This window comes from Protopterus annectens, chromosome 8.part0 (assembly GCF_019279795.1).
Source record: "Protopterus annectens isolate FY-2018-M chromosome 8.part0, PAN1.0, whole genome shotgun sequence".
Taxonomy (NCBI): Eukaryota; Metazoa; Chordata; order Ceratodontiformes; family Protopteridae; genus Protopterus; species Protopterus annectens.
In genome coordinates, this window is record NC_056741.1 from 1,621,214,452 (window position 1) to 1,621,234,916 (window position 20,465).

A 20,465-nucleotide genomic window follows, 5' to 3' on the forward strand; every position below is an offset into this window, starting at 1 on the left:
ACTGTGTCTGCTAAAATTACAATCATTTGTGTTTCATCAGAGTGAGCTATTGAGAAACTGCTGTCTTTTCCTTCAATGTTTTCTGTCTAACTCTCTCTTGGGTGTACAATCTGACCTTGTAATTACAACATTCTTATACAGACATTCCTAGACATGTTTTTTATGTAGCACAGTGTGGGAAACAGTGGTTAACACAACATTACTATTCAGATATCAGATCTTGGTGAATGCAACATTTCATTCCATACAATACCAGAGTAAACACAACCAGTCCAGGATTTAGAACTTTATTTCCAGGCAGTTACAGTTTTATTTAAATATAACCTATATGGGACTATTACTGTCATATTGTCTGGTTTATTCAGTGCAAACCATACACATTTTATATACTGCCAGGTGACATTCTACACTTTTATATTTATTTGGCATGACTACTACAAGCAAGATTGTTACTCACCAGCCTCATGACACAGCCTTTGCAGCCTACTGGCATGGGCTTTCTGATTCACAGCGTGCTCAGCTGGAGCTGTAATAAAAATAGAGAAACATTTAGGCACACCTATCCATCACATACACAGGCTGGACTTTGATAAACAGTTATTGCTATGAATACTTACACACTGCTGGGACATCACCCCTCTATCTTGCTTCTTGGACCCCCTTTTCCAAGAGCTCCCTCTTCCTCAATTTCAAGTCGGCATTTTGGTGCTGGACTTGCTCACCAGTCTGAGGGATACCAGTGGCACTGGTGAGATCATGGGCAAGACTTTCCCAGGCTTCCACTTTATATTGGGAGCCCTGGTACTGGTCCTGCAGCAGTCTCACATCATGTTTTTTTTACCAGGAGTCCTACCATGACCTTGGACTCCTGTATGCCCCAGCGCTGCACCCAAAAGCGCATGCCCTCTCCCACACCTGCCATACTGCCTACAATGGAGAGCTACAACCAGTTATGAGCTGTATTCCTGCCTGCGGGGTTTAAATATGGATGATTTCCCACCCTTTGCTGTGATTGGACAGTTTTGAATATGCTAAGCTAAGCTAAGCTACAGGCAAAACTGCTTAGCTAAGGTTGGCAGTGCTTAAAGGGGAAGGTTCAGCACTGCTTACCAATAGGCAAATCCACTTAGCTGGGCTACTCATTGCTTAGTATTCATATGTACACAATGCTTACACCCGGTCAGCATAGCTGTGCAATGCTTAGCCTTGCTTATGATTTATTTTATTGGACTACCACCTGTATGGGATTGATTCATCATTCATTACATAATATAAATTTGTTTACCTTCCCTGACATCCCCACAATGTGCTGTAATTACATTTATTCTTGTGTGACTATACTGTATGGGGCACTTGTGTTTATATGGGAGTTTCACTACTTTATTACACTGACACCTCACATCTGGGCCTAATAGGGTCTATATCAGAACATCAAAGTTTTAATACTTTGAATGTTCTAATATCGACCCGTTTTGAGCGAAAGCTAAAAATAGCGAAGCTGCAGAACACTGAATTCTTTCCTAGGGAAAGAATTTGGTTGGCTGGTTCTGTGACTTCGCTATTTTCAGTGCTGTGGTGGAAATTTACGAGTCGGGTTCAGGTAAGTGTGCGATTGTGTGGTTGTTAGGATTAGGGTGCTGGTTAGGTGAGTTAGGGTTAGGGGCAGGTTAAGTGAGTGTGCGATAGTGACGGACCTTAGGGTTAGGGTTTGGGTTAAGGTAAGTGGATAGATAGTAGTGTCTATATAGTTTAGTGTAGGGTTAGTTGTAGGATTATAAGTGTATGTGTGTGTGTATTGATGTTTTTCAGGTGTGCTTTTGTTGTGTGTATGTGTTTCGGAATAGCGAATTTTTCCCAAAGAAAAAATTTGCTGTTCTGAATGTTTGATATTATGTTGTTTAGATATTTTAGGTTCGATGAAATACCATTCGCTATTTTCATCTTTCGATAATGTGATATAAACGCGCCTAATACACTACTCTGGTTGAGAAATATAAGTTACTTCCAATACAAATATGCAAATAAATTAAAATTGTAATATTTACACATACAAAATGGAAATGGTTTTGTTGAGGCTGGAACCGTGAATGACTACATGCAAGACAAACACTCTAACCGCTAAACTATTGGCTCCTGACCCAGAGACTCCCCAGACTCTGGAATAGACTGCCCATACATGTCAAACAGAGTGCCTCTTTGGCCCTCTTCAAAAGGAACCTTAACGATTGGATGGGAGATAGGAAATTCACCCCGGGGATCACATCAGTCGCCCTGCTAGACAGGGGTCCAGGGAAGTAAATATTGTGGGATGAAATAGCCAGTGAATTTTTATGGCTAGGCTTGTATAGCCCCTAGCTGATTGCCTAGTACCAACCTATGAACCTATGAACCTGTTGCACTTATACTTATGTTGGATGTCTATTGCTATTTAATTTATCGTGCTGTTTCAGCTGGGCTAAGTATAGCTAAGCAATGGGCACACCCACACAGCTACGCTTAAACGTTATTGCATATGTGGAAAAAAAATATTTGGTGTGTTTTTTACTTCATACCCTTCAGAATATCCATGCTAATGCTAAACCTGTTATTCTATTAACTTCCTGGGTTTGTACGGACAATTGTCCTTTATGGCTTTGTCCAGATTTCTTACTCTGACGGGTTGGGAGGTGTGCGTTATATACTTCATAACTTGCCGAAAATTCATGCTAATTCTAAACCTGTTATTCTGTCAACTTTCTGGCTTTGTAGGGACAATTGTCCCTTATGGTTTTGTCCAGATGTCTTACTCTGACGGGTTGGGAGGTGTATGTTATTTACTTCATACCCTGCCGAACATTCATGCTAATGCTAAACCTGTTATTCTATCAACTTTCTGGCTTTGTAGGGACAATTGTCCCTCATAGCTTTGTCCAGATTTCTTATCCTGATGGATTGGGGGTGCTATGAGCATTCTTGTTCTATTTAAATTGATGTACAGCAATTCTGGTGTGCAGGGGGTGTGTGTATTGTGACAGCACTGCTAAGGGTGATGTGCAGAACTGTAGTAACTACAGAGGGATTAAACTGATCAGTCACAGCATGAAGTTATGGGAAAGAGTAGTGGAAGCTAGGTTAAGAAGGGAGGTGATGATTAGTGATCAGTAGTATGATTTCATGCCAGGAAAGAGCACTACAAATGCGATGTTTGCTCTGACATTGTTGATGGAGAAGTACAGAGAAGGTCAGAAGGAGTTGCATTGTGTCTTTGTGGACTTAGAGAAAGCATATGACAGGGTGCCTAGAGAGGAGTTGTGGTATTGTATGAGGAAGTCAGGAGTGTCAGAGAAGCATGTAAGAGTGGTACAGGATATGTATGAGGGTAGTGTGTCAACGGTGAGGTCTGTGGTGGGAGTGATGGATGTGTTTAAGGTGGAGGTGGGATTACATCAAGGATCAGCTCTGAGCCCTTTCTTATTTGCAATGGTGACAGATGAGATCAGACAGGAGTCCCCATGGACTATGATGTTTGCAGATGACATTGTGATCTGTAGTGAGAGTAGGGAACAGGTGGAGGAGACCCTGGAGAGGTGGAGATATGCTCTAGAGAGAAGAGGAATGAAGGTCAGCAGGACTAAGGCAGAATATATGTGTGTGAATGAGATAGAGGAATGGTGAGGATGCAGGGAGTAGATGTGGCGAAGGTGGATGAATTTAAATACTTGGGATCAACAGTTCAGAGTAATGGTGAGTATGGAAGAGAGGTGAAGAAGAGAGTACAGGCAGGATGGAGTGGGTGGAGAAGAGTGTCAGGAGTGATTTGTGACAGACGAGTTCCAGTAAAAGTGAAAGGGAAGGTCTACAAGGGGGTAGTGAGACCAGCTATGTTATATGGGTTGGAGACAGTGGTATTGACAAAAAGGCAGGAGTCAGAGCTGGGACGTGGTAGAGTTAAAGATGTTAAGATTTGCACTGGGTGTGACAAGGGTGGACAGGATTAGGAATAAGTATATTAGAGGGTCAGCCCAGGTTGGAAGGTTTAGAGACAAAGCCAGAGAGGCAAGATTATGTTGGTTTGGACATGTGCTGAGGAGGGATGCAGAGTATATTGGGAAAAAGATGCTAAGGATGAAGCTACCAGGTAATCGGAAAAGAGGAAGGCCTAAGATAAGGTTTATGGATGTGGTGAGAGAGGACATGCAGGTGGTTGGTGTGACAGAGCAGGATGCAGAGGACAGAAAGAAATGGAAACAGATGATCCGCTGTGACGAACCCCAACGGGGGCAGCCGAAAGAAGAAGAAGAAGAAGACTGCTCTCAGACACACCCCCTGCACTCATACACAGAACCTTGTCCATATTACAGCACAGCAGCACACCTTCATAAATATGCATGGTGCGCTGCTATGCTGCACAGGAATGGTCCCTTCCATGCAGGAATAAGCTATTCCTGCACGGACGTTTAATGAATCCAGGGGTATGTGTACACTAAGGCACATATCTTTAACACTGTGCTCAGACAACTATGCACTGTGTACAATATAAAAATCTTCATACACTGGGAAGAATTTGATTCAGATTTAAGAATGTTTATAAGAAAATGGTTTGTACCTACATTATTAAGGTTCTGCACATCCCAGCAGTAGAATTATTGACTATGTAACCCATTTTTACAAACTCTGGTCAGAAATGATAGTTCTAATAATATTTTAAACTTCTACAATGCGTAAACTATAGGAAGTAAACACAGCAAACTGTTGAAAGCAAAGCTCCTAATTAACACTCTTCAAGAAAAATCTTGATGATTGGATGGGGTATAGGAAATTCACCCCGGGGATCACTTCTGTGGCTCTGCTTGACAGGGGCACAGGAAAATAATTTTTTTGGGTGGCAAAATCCAGGGTACGGTTTGGCTAAGCTTATATAGGCCCTAAGGCCAATAGCCTAGTACTTACCTATGAACCTATGAAAGAATATGAATAATACGGTGGCAATGACTGTGGAAGCATGATGCACAGTCATTATATCCTACCTAGGATATATAAAATATGATTATATTTGTTATAGGGCTAAAGGTGGTAGTATTATGATTCTTGTGGATGATGATTTAAAATCTAACTTAGCCTTCATGAGTAATACACTTGAAGTACTTGCTGTAGAATAGGGTCTATATTAGGTTGCCGAAATGTCATTCCAGTGACCACCTATTCATCGACCCATAATCAGTGAAAACTGTTTCAGCAATTCATTGAATTTACTAAGGGCAACAAAATAGTTGCCTGAACCACAATGGACAACTACAGAACTTTGCCCTTTTCTCCACTGTGGTGCGATCCCGAAGTTGGTATATATAGTTAAGGAGAGTATGGAGGTGAAGCTCCCCACTTGGGTGGGTTTGAGTCAAATACAAGTTGGTCTGTTGTGCTTCAGGCAACTATTCTGTTGCCCTTAGTAAATTCAGTGAATCCCTGATGTGATTTTCGCTGATTAGGGATTAATGAATAGGCGTTTGCCAGAATAACATTTCAGCAAACTAATATAGACCTGTAGAATGCATTGCTTGAAGGAGAGTAGAACTTTAATTTCTTGTTATTGTAAACCTAATATGAATTAACTCCAACCCCATGACCTTTTTAGCATTCTTAGATGAATCCCTAGCATATCCCAATTCTGTCTTAGTGTGAGAATTTAATTACATAAAGATTATTTGGAAAGATTGTACAGCTACTTGTTATTTTTCCAAGGAATTTTTGGATACCATTTCATTGTATGGATATATACAGCTCAGCAAGGATACTACATGGGAAAGAAGTTTACTAGACAGTGAGAGAGCAAATATGGAAAATCTAATTTCTAACATTAGGATATGTGAACATCTAGGTAACTCCAACCATAATGCTGTACAATTTCAGATTATATGACCTAGACCATCACAATTCAAATACAAGAGGTTTAATTATAGTAAAATAAATTATAAACTGATAAAAGTGTGAATTACAAAATTTCATTGGATTGCAATGAGTGCTAGTACTGAAACTGATTATGGCTATAACCTGTTAGAAAAAAAAAACTGTTGTGTAATAATCTTGATTATACAATTATGGCTCATTACTATTAAAAAATGAGCATGATGATTGGATAGCCCGACAAGCATGCCCATTGTAAACTGAACATATACCAAAAGAAAAAAGTCCGACCGCTGAAATATCATTGTCTGACCAGACTTTTTATTGGCATATGCTAAGGGACAGAACAAAATGCAATTAAACTCATGTGCATTCTGCAAAACTAAACAAACATAAACCTACCTGATTTTCCTTATATTTCTGTAGTACCTTGCAAAAAACACTATTTTAGCACTTAAAAAACAATAGAGATTCCATCACTTCAACAGTACTGCTCTGACATACTGTGCAAGAGTGGGAGCATAGGTCCCATACACATGTATAATACATCGGTGTAAGGAAAACAACATGGAAGAAGACTGAAGTGCTCTTATACAACAACATTATTCAGGAAAGATAAGCAATTCCTTTCTTAATTGTATATGAGCAATAATCCACTCCTGTTTGTGGGTATAACAGGATTTACCGATGGTTGCCTTTGCTTAGTTACAAAGGTTATTGTGGATAAATCCTTCTATACCCACACACAGCTGTGGATTATTGCTTAAGACTATGTCTGAGAGTGGGGCATGGCCAAGATGGCTAACTGAGAGCAGCAACTGGTGAAACCTCTATGACTAAAAAGTTTTGTCTGATAGAAAACATAATCAAAAATTAAAATTTGGAGATACTTGTTAGCTAATTTTGTTCAATAATAGTCAGAGAAAAGATTAATGGCTTCAAATTCTTCAAAAACTGTAACTTTTCTGTCAGAATTTCAACTGCTTGGTTAATATTCAGCACTACAACCTGTGAGAGATGCACTTATATAGACAAACTGGAAGCAAAGCTCTCTTCACCCAAGACTGGACTAGACAGTCAAGAGGAGAAGGTAAACACCTGCACCATACCACACTCATTACATAGTCCCTCAAAACCTACACCACCAAAACACACACAGAAACACAAAACACACACCTACATTCACGGAAGCTCTCAATAAACATCTGTTCAAGCAACAGAGCCCTCCAAAGTAGAAATGCATGCAACCTCCACCACCCAACACAACCCAAATGACACATAGCCCACAAACTCAGTGTGCCACTCAACCACAGCCCATAAGGCATAACAACGTACCCAACACTCTAGTCATATGTGACTCTATAGTCAGGCACACTGATGTTCCACTCATCAGGCTAAACAAGGAGAAAGTTACTGTCAGCTGCCTGTTAGGTGCCAGGATCCGCCACATAATGCACTCACTCAGGTCACTCCACAACAAATACAAATATGACTCTGTCATTGTCCATGTTGATGTGAATGACCTGAGATGTACCTCCCTGGACTACATGAAAAGAGACGTAGAGGAGCTCTCCGATCTTGTAGCCCAGGCAGGTATGACCCTAGCCTGAGTAGCATCCTACCATCACCCAGAATGATACCACAGTACAAGGACAAAATGATTGACTTCAACAATTGGCTAATCTTCTGGTGTCATTCTAAGGGGATCCAGTATCTGTCTGCCTGGGAAAACAGTTTCTAGTACTTAACAAATAAGCACCTATCCATGCATGTCTAAGGGTCAGCTCCCAGTGTTTTCTCCTGTCTACCTGATGAATCTGGGCATCTTGGGGTAATGCAGTAATTGTCTCATGTACACAGACAACCCTCTCCGCTTACCACCCAACACTACAACCTGTGAGAGATGCACTTATATAGCCAAACTGGAAGCAAAGCTCTCTTCACCTAAGACTAGACTAGACAGTCAAGAGGAGAAGGTAAACACTTGCACCACACCACACTCAGCACATAGTCCTTCAAAACCTACACCACCAAAACACACACATAGAAACATAAAACACACACCTACATTTGCAGAGGCTCTCAGTAAAAACCTGCCCAAGCAACAGGGACATCCAAAGCAGAAACACAAGCAACCTCCACCCCCCAATACAACCCAAATGAAACATAGCCCACAAACTCAGTGTGCCACTCAACCACAGCCCATAAGGCATAACAACGTACCCAACACTCTAGTCATAGGTGACTCTATAGTCAGGCACACTGATGTTCCACTCACGTCAGCTTCAACAATTGGCTAATCTTCTGGTATCATTCTAAGGGGATCCAGTATCTGTCTACCTGGGATGACATGATCGACAAACTACGATGCTTTGCCAGAGATGGCCTGCACCTGTCGCCCCTGGGATTCTGAATACTGGCTAAGGCTCTAGCCAACCCTATAGTGCCTTTTTTAGGCAAGGTTCAAATGACAAATTCACCACCCTAACAAGTACAGGCAAGAAGAATCTAAGGGTATTGCTACTCCATGCTGGAAGTCTAAACCTCAAAATGCACTCACTCACTCGAGGCACTCCTTAAAATGGAGAACATCAACATCCGTGCAGTAACAGAGACCTGGTTCAAGGCTCCAGAGAGTACCCATGCATTATCAGGCTATAATTCATACCACACCTTTCAGCCACCTAACCTGGACCGAAACACTAAAAGCGGTGGCGTGTCCATATTCATTAAGGATATCCACACTTCCAGGCTAGTTGATCAGCATAATGCATCTGAGATTATCCAAGTGCAACTAACTCTGGGCAAGACCGCAATCCAAACTGTAGCTTGCTACAGATCCCCCACCATGCCCCAGGATTCCCACTCCTCATTTCTTGATACACTGGAAAATATTAGGGTACAACCTAACACCCTAATAATGGGCAATTTCAACTACCCTACCATTAACTGGGAAAACTACTCATGTACCAACTCTTGTACTCAACGTTTTCTGGAATTCATACATTCCAATGCCATGGATCAACTTATCCACACACCCACCAGGGGCAGCAGTATCTTAGACCTGGTTATTACCAACATGGGCAACTGGTGCTCCACACCAGAGGTCAATTCCTCGTTGGTCAGATCCAACCACAAGCTAATCACCCTAGACATCCACATCCCTCCCCCACCCCCCATTAGGGAAACCACAGTAAAAAAATTCTCCAAAGCCAACTTCACACTTCTTAAGACAGAAGTGACAAACTTCACAACACCCATACTGACGGACAATAGAGGTATGACTGCTGAATCCTACACAAATGCACTTTATAAGCACTTACACGAGTGCATGGATTGTGCAATGCCTAACAGAACCAAGATGCTATCCTCCAAAAAAGGAAGCCAATCTGGTGGTCCCCTGCCATAAACAAACTCTACAACAGAAGAAAGAAACTGTTGCAAAAAAGAGTAAAATCCCATGATTGGAGAAACTCCCTGGTCAGCCTCAGTAAGAAGCTGAGATCCCTCATAAAATCCTCCAAAGCTAGTTATGAAAACAAAATTGCCACTGACTCTAAAGACAACCACAAAGTATTCTATAGCTATGTCAAGAATCTCAATGGCAACACTCAGATCTGCTCTGAGTTACAGCACAATGGCACTAAATATACAGAACCAACTGATATTGCCAACATCCTGGCAGATAGGTTCAGTGCTAACTTTACCCTCCTGTCATCCCCTAAAGGGCCCATCTCTATACCAGAAGAATGCAAAGTTCCTGTAATCATGGCTGCACAGGTAAAAAACACACTATCCAAAGCCAGGAACACAGCATCCATGGGACTTGACAACATCCCAGGCTGTGTTCTACATGAACTACAGAACGAACTGGCACCCAACCTAAGTGCCATGTTCAATCATAGCCTCACCTCAGGCTATGTGCCCACTGAGTGGCACACAGCAACAGTTATCCCACTCCACAAAGGGGGAGCCACCACAGACCCCGGAAACTACCGCCCCATTAGCCTAATGAGCCTGGCCTGCAAGGCTATGGAACGTATCATCATGGAACTTATAAACAATGACATTGGTAATCTCCATGACCTCACCCCAGTTCGGGTTTGTAAAAGGCAGATCATGTCTCCTAAACCTGATAGATTTCTTTGAAGCAGTCACCAAAGCCGTAGATGAGGGTAAGGTGGTTCACACAGCCTATCTAGATCTCGCCAAGGCTTTCAACACCATTCCCCACTCTGGAATTATAGATAAACTCACTAAACTAGATATAAATCCCTATGTCACAAGATGGGTTGCCAACTGGCTCACTGACAGAACCCACACTGTGAAAGTAGCAGACTCCAAATCCAACTTCAGACCAGTGACAAGTGGAGTACCACAGGGTTCAATCCTGGTTCCTCTCCTGTTTGGTATCTACTTCTCTGAAGTACAGGCCAACACAGAAGGTCTTTGGCTAACAAAGTTCACAGATGACTGCAAACTAGGAGCCATAATCAAAACTCCAAAAGATGTGGACATCCTACAAAAGGGCCTCGCTGAGACAGATGCCTGGTGTAAAAGCCATGACCTCAAGTTCAATGCCAAAAAGTGCACTGTCATCCCTTTTGGTAAAAATTCTGTACCCATGAACTACCACATAGGCGGTAGTCTACTTAACACCAAAAGTGTTATAAGAGACCTTGGGACACAGGTGGACAGTAGTCTCTCCTTTGATAATCACATCGCCACAGTAGTCAGGAAATCCTACGTAGCACACCTCATCACAAAAGGTTTCTCATCCAGGAAAAAAGAGGTCATTGTTCCCCTCTACTCATCACTCATTAGACCCATTATAGAGTACAATGCCCCTTTTTGTATGTACCTCACAAGACATCTACAACAACTGGAAAGGCCACAGAAATACCTCACAAAGAGGATTACCGGCCTCAAACAGATGCCCATATGCAGACCATCTCAAAAAACTGCAGCTTTTCTCCGTCGCATATCACCTACTCAGAGGCGATCTCTGCCTAACACACAAAGCTATGTCAAACCCAGAGCTTTTTGATGTGCTCCACTTAAAGGAATCCCAATCCCTACGAGCTAGACGCTCTAGGGACCTAAACCTTGTCACCACAATAAACAGAACATGCTGGAGGGATAGATTCCTGTCCCAGAGACTTCCCATACTCTGTAACAAACTACCTATCTATATCAAACAAAGCTCCTCATTAGCACTCTTCAAGAAAAATCTTGATGATTGGATAGGAGATAGGAAATTCACCCCGGGGATCACTTCTGTGGCTCTGCTAGACAATGGTACAGGAAAATAATTTTTCTTGGGTGGCAAAAGTCAGGGTACCCTTGGCTAGGCTTATATAGGCCCTAGGTCCAATAGCCTAGTACCTACCTATGAACCTATGAACATGATCGACAGACCACAATGCTCTGCCAGAGATGGCCAGCACCTGCACCCTTGGGATTCTGGATACTGGCTAAGGCTCTTGCCACCCTTATAGTGCCTTTTTTAGGCAAGGTTCAAATGACAAATTCACCACCGTAACAGGTACAAGCAAGCAAAATCTGAGGGTAATGCTACTTAATGCTAGAAGTCTAAACCTCAAAATGCACTCACTCAAGGCACTCCTTAAAATGGAGAACATTGACATCTGTGCAGTGTCAGAGACCTGGTTCAAGGCTCCAGAGATCACCCCTGCATTACCAGGCTATAATTCATACCACACCTTTTGGTCACCTAACCTGGACTGAAACACTAAAAGTAGAGGCATGTCCATATTTATTAAGGATACCCACACCTCCAGGCTAGTTGCTCAGCATAGTGCATCCGAGATTATCCAAGTGCAACTAACTCTGGGCAAGACCGCAATCCAAATTGTAGCTTGCTACAGATCCCCCACCATGCCCCAGGATTCCCACTCCTCATTTCTAGATACACTGGAAAATATTAGGGTACAACCCAACACCCTAATTATGGGCAATTTCAACTACCCCACCATTAACTGGGAAAACTACTCATGTACCAACTCTTTTGCTCAACGTTTTCTGGTATTCATAAATTCCAATGCCTTGGATCAACTTATCCACACCCCCACCATGGGCAGTAATATCATAGACCTGGTCATTACCAACATGGGTAACCGGTGTTCCACACCAAATGTCAATTCCTCATTGGTCAGATCCGACCACAAGCTAATCACCCTAGACATCCACATCCCGTCCCCACCCCCCACCCCCATTAGGGAAACTACCATAAAAAATTTCTCCAAAGCCAACTTCACGCTTCTTAAGACAGAAGTGGCAAACTTCATGACACCCATGCAGACAGACAATAGAGGTATAACTGCTGAATCCTACACAATTGCACTTTATAAGCACATACACGAGTGCATGGATCGTGCTATCCCTAACAGAACTAAGATGCTATCCTCCAAAAAAATGAAGTCAATCTGGTGGTCCTCTGCCATAAACAAACTCTACAACAGAAGAAAGAAACTGTTGCAAAAAAAGAGTAAAATCCCATGATTGGAGGAACTCCATGATCAGCATCAGTAAGAAGCTGAGATCCCTCATAAAATCCTCCAAAGCTAGTTATGAAAACAAAATTGCCACTGATTCTAAAGACAACCACAAAGCATTCTATAGCTGTGTCAAGAATCTCAATGGCAACACTCAGATCTGCTCTGAGGTAAAGCACAATGTCACTAAATATACAGAACCAACTGATATTGCCAACATCCTGGCAGATAAATTCAGTGCTAACTTTACCCCCCTTTCACCCCCTAAAGGGCCCATCTCTGTACTGGAAGAATGCAAAGTTCCTGTAATCACAGCTGCACAGGTAAAAAACGCACTCTCCAAAGCCAAGAACACAGCATCCATGGGACCTGACAACATCCCAGACTGCATTCTACATGAACTACAGAGCGAACTGGCACCCCACCTAAGTACCATGTTCAATCATAGCCTCACCTCAGGCTTTGTGCCCACTGAATGGTGCATAGAGACGGATATCCCACTCCACAAAAGGGGAGCCACCATGGACCCTGGGAACTACCTCCCCATTAGCCAGACGAGCCTGGTCTACAAGGCCATGGAACGAATCATCATGGAACTTATAAACAAAGACATTGGTAATCTCCAAACTCTGGACCCCACCCAGTTGGAGTTTGTAAAAGGCAGATCATGTCTCCTAAACCTGATAGACTTCTTTAAAGCAGTCACCAATGCCGTAGACGAGGGTAAGGTGGTTCACACAGCCTATCTAAATCTTGCCAAGGCTTTCAGCACCATCCCCCACTCTGGAATTATAGATAAACTCACTAAACTGGGTTGGAACAATTAATAACCACATAGCATTTGAGAGGCTGGGTAAATTACCTTGGAGTGTACCTTACTTGTTTGGTGCTACAGCTGGAATGTGTACTTTATGGGAATAGCGGTTTAATGTGGATGGCAAGTCAGCTTGCATGCTTACTGCAACTGTATAGTGGATACATAGGGCAATAAATTGGCTTGTGCTCTATGCCTTGGCACAGCGACTGGGATATTATAACAAGAAGCAGTATAGTGCCTGAGAGGTTGAGCTGGATATCGCCGCCTCAGTAATCTGGTTACCCTACCAATTAACTCAGACGCATTAGGATGCCATCAAATTAGACCTCATGGAATGGCCGTTTTCAATGTTAATGCATCACAGTGAATGATTATAACTGCCCAGGCTATTGCATTATCATAGTCACACTGTACAACTGATTGTTCTATCTGCATCTGTGTCCATAAGGATACTGCCTGACCAGTTATACTATTTGATTGTGCTACCACTCTATAAGGATACTGCCTGACTACTTATACTATTGGAGAACACTACAGCTCTGCTGCTTGCATTTGTGATTGTTTTTTTTTTTTGCCAATACTGTCTGATTACACAACTGATCTGTTACTGCCTGACTATTTGTACTGTTTGAGCACACTACAGCTCTGTTGCTAACATTTGTTAATGATTTTTTTTTTTGCTAACCCTGCCCTCTCAAACGGTCCATGAAATACTGTATGGTGTCTACTACCTATATGCACTGTGTTATAATGTTGCCTTTCTAATCCTTCTCTACTGCTGCCTATATGCACTGTGTTATATTGTTGCCTTTCTAATCCTTTGCTAATGCTGCCTTTCTAATACTTCTCCCTGTCCAGTCTCCCACTACTTACTGCTCACGCTAGTACACTTCTTCAAATCCTGATATCCCTTCCTACTGCCCTATCCTTCTACCTTGTACTTCTCTATCTTAGCCATCTACCTTACCTAACTTTGTGTGTCTCTTTCTATATTGCAGTCTACTGACTCGGGTGCTCCCTCCTTGCCTTAATACCCAAGGACTATCTCCCGGCCTAATCCAGAAGACACCTTCAATTTGCCTGCTACCCAGGCAACACTGAATGCTGCTGAATTAAGGACTTCACTCCTCTAAACAGTGTCAATGTATGTAGCCTTGAGCAATCAACTTGTATCCTAAAATATTATCTGTAATTGTTAGTCTGACCTCCTGTGTGTGCGTTAGCAGCCTACCGCAGCCCACTTCCTACTCTCCCCCCTCTAGTACATAGCCCTATAATAGTGAACGAAAACTACTCTATCCTTCAGGTTCCCATCTCCTCTTGCAACTAGGTGGCAGCATAGAATACGACAGACCCCTTATGCAACATTATTCCACCAAAGTGCCTGGCTGAAAGATAGCAGTTATTCCCACTATTTCTCCCCATCTATTCTATTGCTAACTCCCTCCACCCTCCTGAACCAGCCTGCCTATACTTACATCTTCCCTACACTACTTCCCCCACAGCATAGCTCCAGCCCAAATTTTAAGAGTATGAGTCGTACTTTCTGATAGTTTTTTATAGCCCTCACTTCTTCTTGTCTCTACCCTCTCCATTCGCCCTGCAAGCTCACTCCGCTCCCCTACCCTGCCCCCAATTCCAACCCACCCCCAGCACTTCTACACATATACTGCCAAACCGCACCCCCTTCCTAACACCCAATCAACTAACCACACCTCCTCCTAACACCTAATCAACTAACCACCACACCCACACCAATCACTCTCCTTCTATTTTAAACCCCATCACATCCACCCCACCTTGCCATGGCCCCAAAACTACCTTCATTCTACTTATTACTGACCTGCTCCATTATACCACTATTGCTTATCCCTTACTTACTAACAGTATATGAACAACAAGTGATTCATGGTTTTCCCTCTCCAAGAAGCCATACTATCACACTGCCCAAACCTAATAATCTAGAACACCTACTTACTCCCATAACTAACCAATCAAACACCTCATAAGTACTATTAGAAACCAATACATCAGCTGAAAAAGTAAAAAAATACCAAACCCATCTTTATAAGATTCTGAAATTAATCATTAAATACCAAACTAATCTCACCAGGGATGGGGACATCCACCCAAACCCAAGTCCATCCTCTACCATTAACTCTACCAACAATATTAATCCATCCCCGATAACCCATACCATAAACAGACCTCCTAACTCACTCCTGGTAAGTCATCTAAACATCAGAAGCATAAATAATAAAACTTCAACACCTCCATGCCCTACTCAATCACCTTTCTCCTGATGTTCTCTGTCTCACTGAAACCTGGCTCAAGCCAAGCACCTTAGATAGTGAAGTCATACCACCAGGTTACAATATATTTAGACATGACCGCACTGCCAAAAAGGGAGGGGGGTAGCTGTACTCTACAAATCCATGCTAGAAGTAACCATTGACAGCCATCAACCCTTCCAAAATACTACAGCTGAATTAATTACTACTAAACTACAGATCAATAAAAGCAAAAAAAAAAAATATATATATATATATATATATATATATATATATATATATATATATATATACATATATATATATATATATATATATATATATATAAAATCTGTGTCTACATCCACCCAGGGGAAAACATACCAGTACTTGAGGACATACTAAACTGGCTATCAAATAATTATCCCCAGGAAACCATTGTACTCGGAGATTTTAATATAGACTGGTACTCATGCTCCTCAGAACCCCCCATTTCTCACATTAATGTTTATGGTTTCTCACAAGTCATATCCTCCCACACCAGAATCACTAAACCTAACAATAAAGAAACTATATTAGATTGGATACTTATTAACAATCACCCACTCATGTATAAAGCCGGAACCTTGCCCGACGACATAAGTGATCACCACCTCACCTATATCGTTAGTCAAAAGGTTGAAATTCACAAACAACGCACCTATAAAACAATCAGAAACAAGAAAGATTTTAACCTAAAGAACTTTCACAGACCTTAAGCTTTGCAACTGGTCAGTTCTAAAGCATCTCCTACTAGAAGAAGCTGTACAATACTTAACACTAAATTCTTATCCATCCTAGACAGCCACGCTACAGCTCGTACCATTAGGACTAAAACCAAAAGCAACCCTTGGCTTACAGCTGCAACCAGGCAAAAAATCTGACTAAGAAATAAAGATTGGGCCACTTGGCGTACCTCAAAATACCTCACAGATCAACTCCATTATAGACAATTAAGGAATGACAAAAAAATCTGTCACTACCGACAAAAAGAACTACTATCACAACCTACAACACAAAAATCAGAACAAACCAAATAGATTCTGGGCAACTCTAAACACACTGCTCCACCCAGGACAATCTACCATCCCTGTTCCCTCAGCTTACAACTCACATTCTCCAGCAGAAGTAGCCAACTCCTTCAATAGCTTCTTTAGAGAAACTATCCAAAACCTAGACAAAAACTTAGCTCCCAGTCCACTAAATCCCTCTGCCTCTACACCCACTACCCAAACCACATTCAAATTTTGACCAGTCTCAACTTCATTTATCCTTACTGTAATTAGAAAACTAAAACCAACTACCATTGCGGCAGATCTTCTACCAGCAGATTACCTACAAAACGCAGCAGATGCCATAGCCTACCTATATCCATTTTGATCAACCGATCCATATCTGAAGCTACCATTCCCACTACCTGGAAAGTATCCCATATCATTCCAATCCACAAGGGAGGCAGCTGCACTGACATCTCAAACTACAGACCCATAGCAATACTTTCTCCCATAGCCAAAATCCTGGAAAAATGTATCCAAAAACAACTCTTAGCCTATCTTCTTGAAAACAATCTTGAACACACTTTTCGGCCACCAAACCAGGACCGAAACACTAAAGGTGGAGGAGTGTCAATATTCACCAAGGATATTCACACCACCAGGCTAGTTGGCCAACACAATGTGTCTGAAATTCTCCAAGTGCAACTAACACTAGGAAAGACTGCAATCCAAATTGTAGCTTGCTACAGATCCCCCACCATACCCCAAAATTCTCACTACGCCTTTCTAAACATACTGGAAAATATTAAGATAGAACCAAACACCCTAATACTGGGTGATTTTAACTACCCTGCCATTAACTGGGAAAACTACTCATGTCCCAACACCTTTGCGCAACGGTTCTTGGAATTCATAAATTCCAACGCCCTGGATCAACTAATCCATAGTCCCATCAGGGGCTCCAATATCCTAGACCTGGTCATTACCAACATGGGAAATCAATGCTCCATACCTATGGTCACCCCCTCGTTAGTCAGGTCTGACCATAAGCTAATCACCCTTAACATCCACATCCCACCCCACCCCCAGTAAAGAAACCACCATAAAAACTTCTCCAAAGCCAACTTCATGCTACTCAAGTCAGAAGTGACAAACTTCATGACACCCATGCAGACGGGAACTGAAAGTTCAACTGCTGAATCCTACACTATGGCACTGTACGAGCACATCCACTCATGCATGAATCGTGCCATCCCAAATAGAACCAAAATGCTCTCATCCAAAAAGGAAGCCAATCTGGTGGTCCCCTGCCATAAACAAACTTTACAACAAAAGGAAGAAACTTTTGCAGAAAAGAGGAAAATCCCAGGATGCAAAAAACTCCCTTACTAGCCTCAGTAAGAAACTGAGATGCCTCATAAAATCCTCCAAAGCTAGTTACGAAAATAAAATTGCCAAAGATTCCAAAGACAACCACAAAGCATTCTATAATTATGTCAAGAATCTAAATGGCAATGCTCAGATCTGCTCTGAGCTAAAACAGAATGGCATTAAATATACTGATCCGAAGGATATTGCCAATATCCTGGCAGATCGATTCAGTGCCAACTTCACCCCACTCTCACCCCCTAAATGGCCCATCTCAATACCGGAAGATTGCCAAATTCCAGTAATAACGGCCACACAGGTACAAAACGCACTCTCTAAAGCCAAGAATACAGCATCCATGGGACCAGATGACATCCCGGGCTGTGTACTACATGAACTACAATATGAACTGGCACCTCACCTAAGTGTCATGTTTAATCATAGCCTCACCTCAGGTTTCGTGCCCACTGAGTGGCGCAGAGCTACAGTTATCCCAATCCACAAGGGGGGATCCACCTTGGATCCCGGAAACTACCGCCCCATCAGTCTGACCAGCCTTATCTGCAAGGCCATGGAGCGTATTATCATGGAACTTATAAACAAATACATTGGCAACCTTCAAACACTGGACCCCACCCAGTTTGGGTTTGTGAAGGGCCGATCTTGTCTCCTGAACCTGATTGACTTCTTTGAATCAGTCTCCAGAGCCATGGACAAGGGTAAGGTGGTCCACACAGCCTATCTAGACCTTGCCAAGGCCTTTGACACCATCCCCCACTCTGGAATCATAGATAAACTTACTAAGTTGGGCATTAATCCCTATGTCACCCAATGGGTTGCTAAATGGCTTACTGATAGAACCCACACTGTAAAAGTAGCCGACTCCAAATCCATCTCCAGACAAGTGACAAGTGGAGTACCTCAGGGTTCAGTCCTGGGGCCGCTCTTGTTTGGCATCTACTTCTCTGAAGTACAGGTCAACACTAAGGGACTCTGGCTAACAAAGTTTGCAGATGACTGCAAACTGGGAGCCATTATTGAATCCCCAAATGATGTGGATACTCTACAAAAGGGCCTTACAGAAACAGATGCTTGGTGCCAGAGCCATGGGCTCAAGCTCAATGCCAAGAAATGTATTGTTATCCCTTTGGGAAAAAACATGTATCCATGAATTACCATATAGGTGGCAGTACACTAAACACAGAAAGTGTGATAAGAGACTTAGGGACACAGGTGGACAGTGGTCTCACCTTCGATAACCACATCGCCACAACAGTCAGGAAATCCTTCTATGTGGCACACCTCATCACGAAGGGCTTTTCATCCAGAAAAAGGAGGTCATTGTCCCACTGTACTCATGCCTCATTAGACCCATTATAGAATACAACGCCCCATTTCGTATGTACCTCTCAAGACATCTGCAACAACTGGAAAGGCCTCAGAAATACCTCACTAAAAGAATCACAGGCCTAAAGCAGATGCCCTACGCTGACCGCCTTAAAAAACTCCAGCTATACTCTGTCGCATATCGTCTACTCAGAGGCGATCTCTGCTTAACATACAAGGCCATGTCAAACCCAGAGCTGTTGGACATGCTACACTTAAAGAAATCCCAATCCCTCAGAGCTACACGCTCCAGGGATCTAAACCTTGTCATCACAATAAACAAAACATGTTGGAGGGATAGGTTTCTGACCCAGAGACTCCCCAGACTCTGGAATAGATTGCCCATACATGTCAAGCAGAGTGCCTCTTTGGACCTCTTCAAGAGGAACCTTGACGATTGGATGGGAGAAAGGAAATTCACCCCAGGGATCACGTCAGTCGCCCTGCTAGACAGGGGTCCAGGAAAGTAAATAATGTGGGAAGAAATAGCCAGGGAATTGTTATGGCTAGGCTTGTATAGGCCCTAGGGCTGATAGCCTAGTACCAACCTATGAACCTATGAACCTATGAACAATCCCCTGTCAAACTCTCAACATGGATTCAGACCAAACCACAGTACCACTACTGCCCTACTGTCCTTCACCAATGCCATAAATCAAAACCATAATGCAATAAACTCTCCTCAACCATCTTCCTAGATCTTTCCAAAGCTTTCGACATGGTAAACCACCAACCTCTCCTGCAAACCCTAAAAACACTCTCCCTAGACACCCATGCTATACAATGGTTTAAGTTATATTTGGAAGGTAGGCAACAGGCAGTCCTGTGGAAAGACAACCTATCTACCCTCTTACCTATAACTCTTGGTGTCCCCCAAGGATCCATCTTAGGGCCCCTCTTATCTTCCATTTTCATTAATGACTTGCACAGAGTAATACCAGACACCACCTGTATCCAATATGCAGATGACTCCACCCTGATCTGCTCTGCCACAACCCCAGATTAGCTACAGACACTATCTCAAAACACATTTATCATGGTAGAAAACTCGTCTAATATTAATCCCCAGAAAAACCAAACTGCTGCTGTTCTCCCCATCCCGTAAGACCTCCTCTCTAACCTTCTCCATCACATCTAACAATGGCGCTACTATATCACCAGACCCTTCAACCAAACTACTAGGAGTCATAGTCGA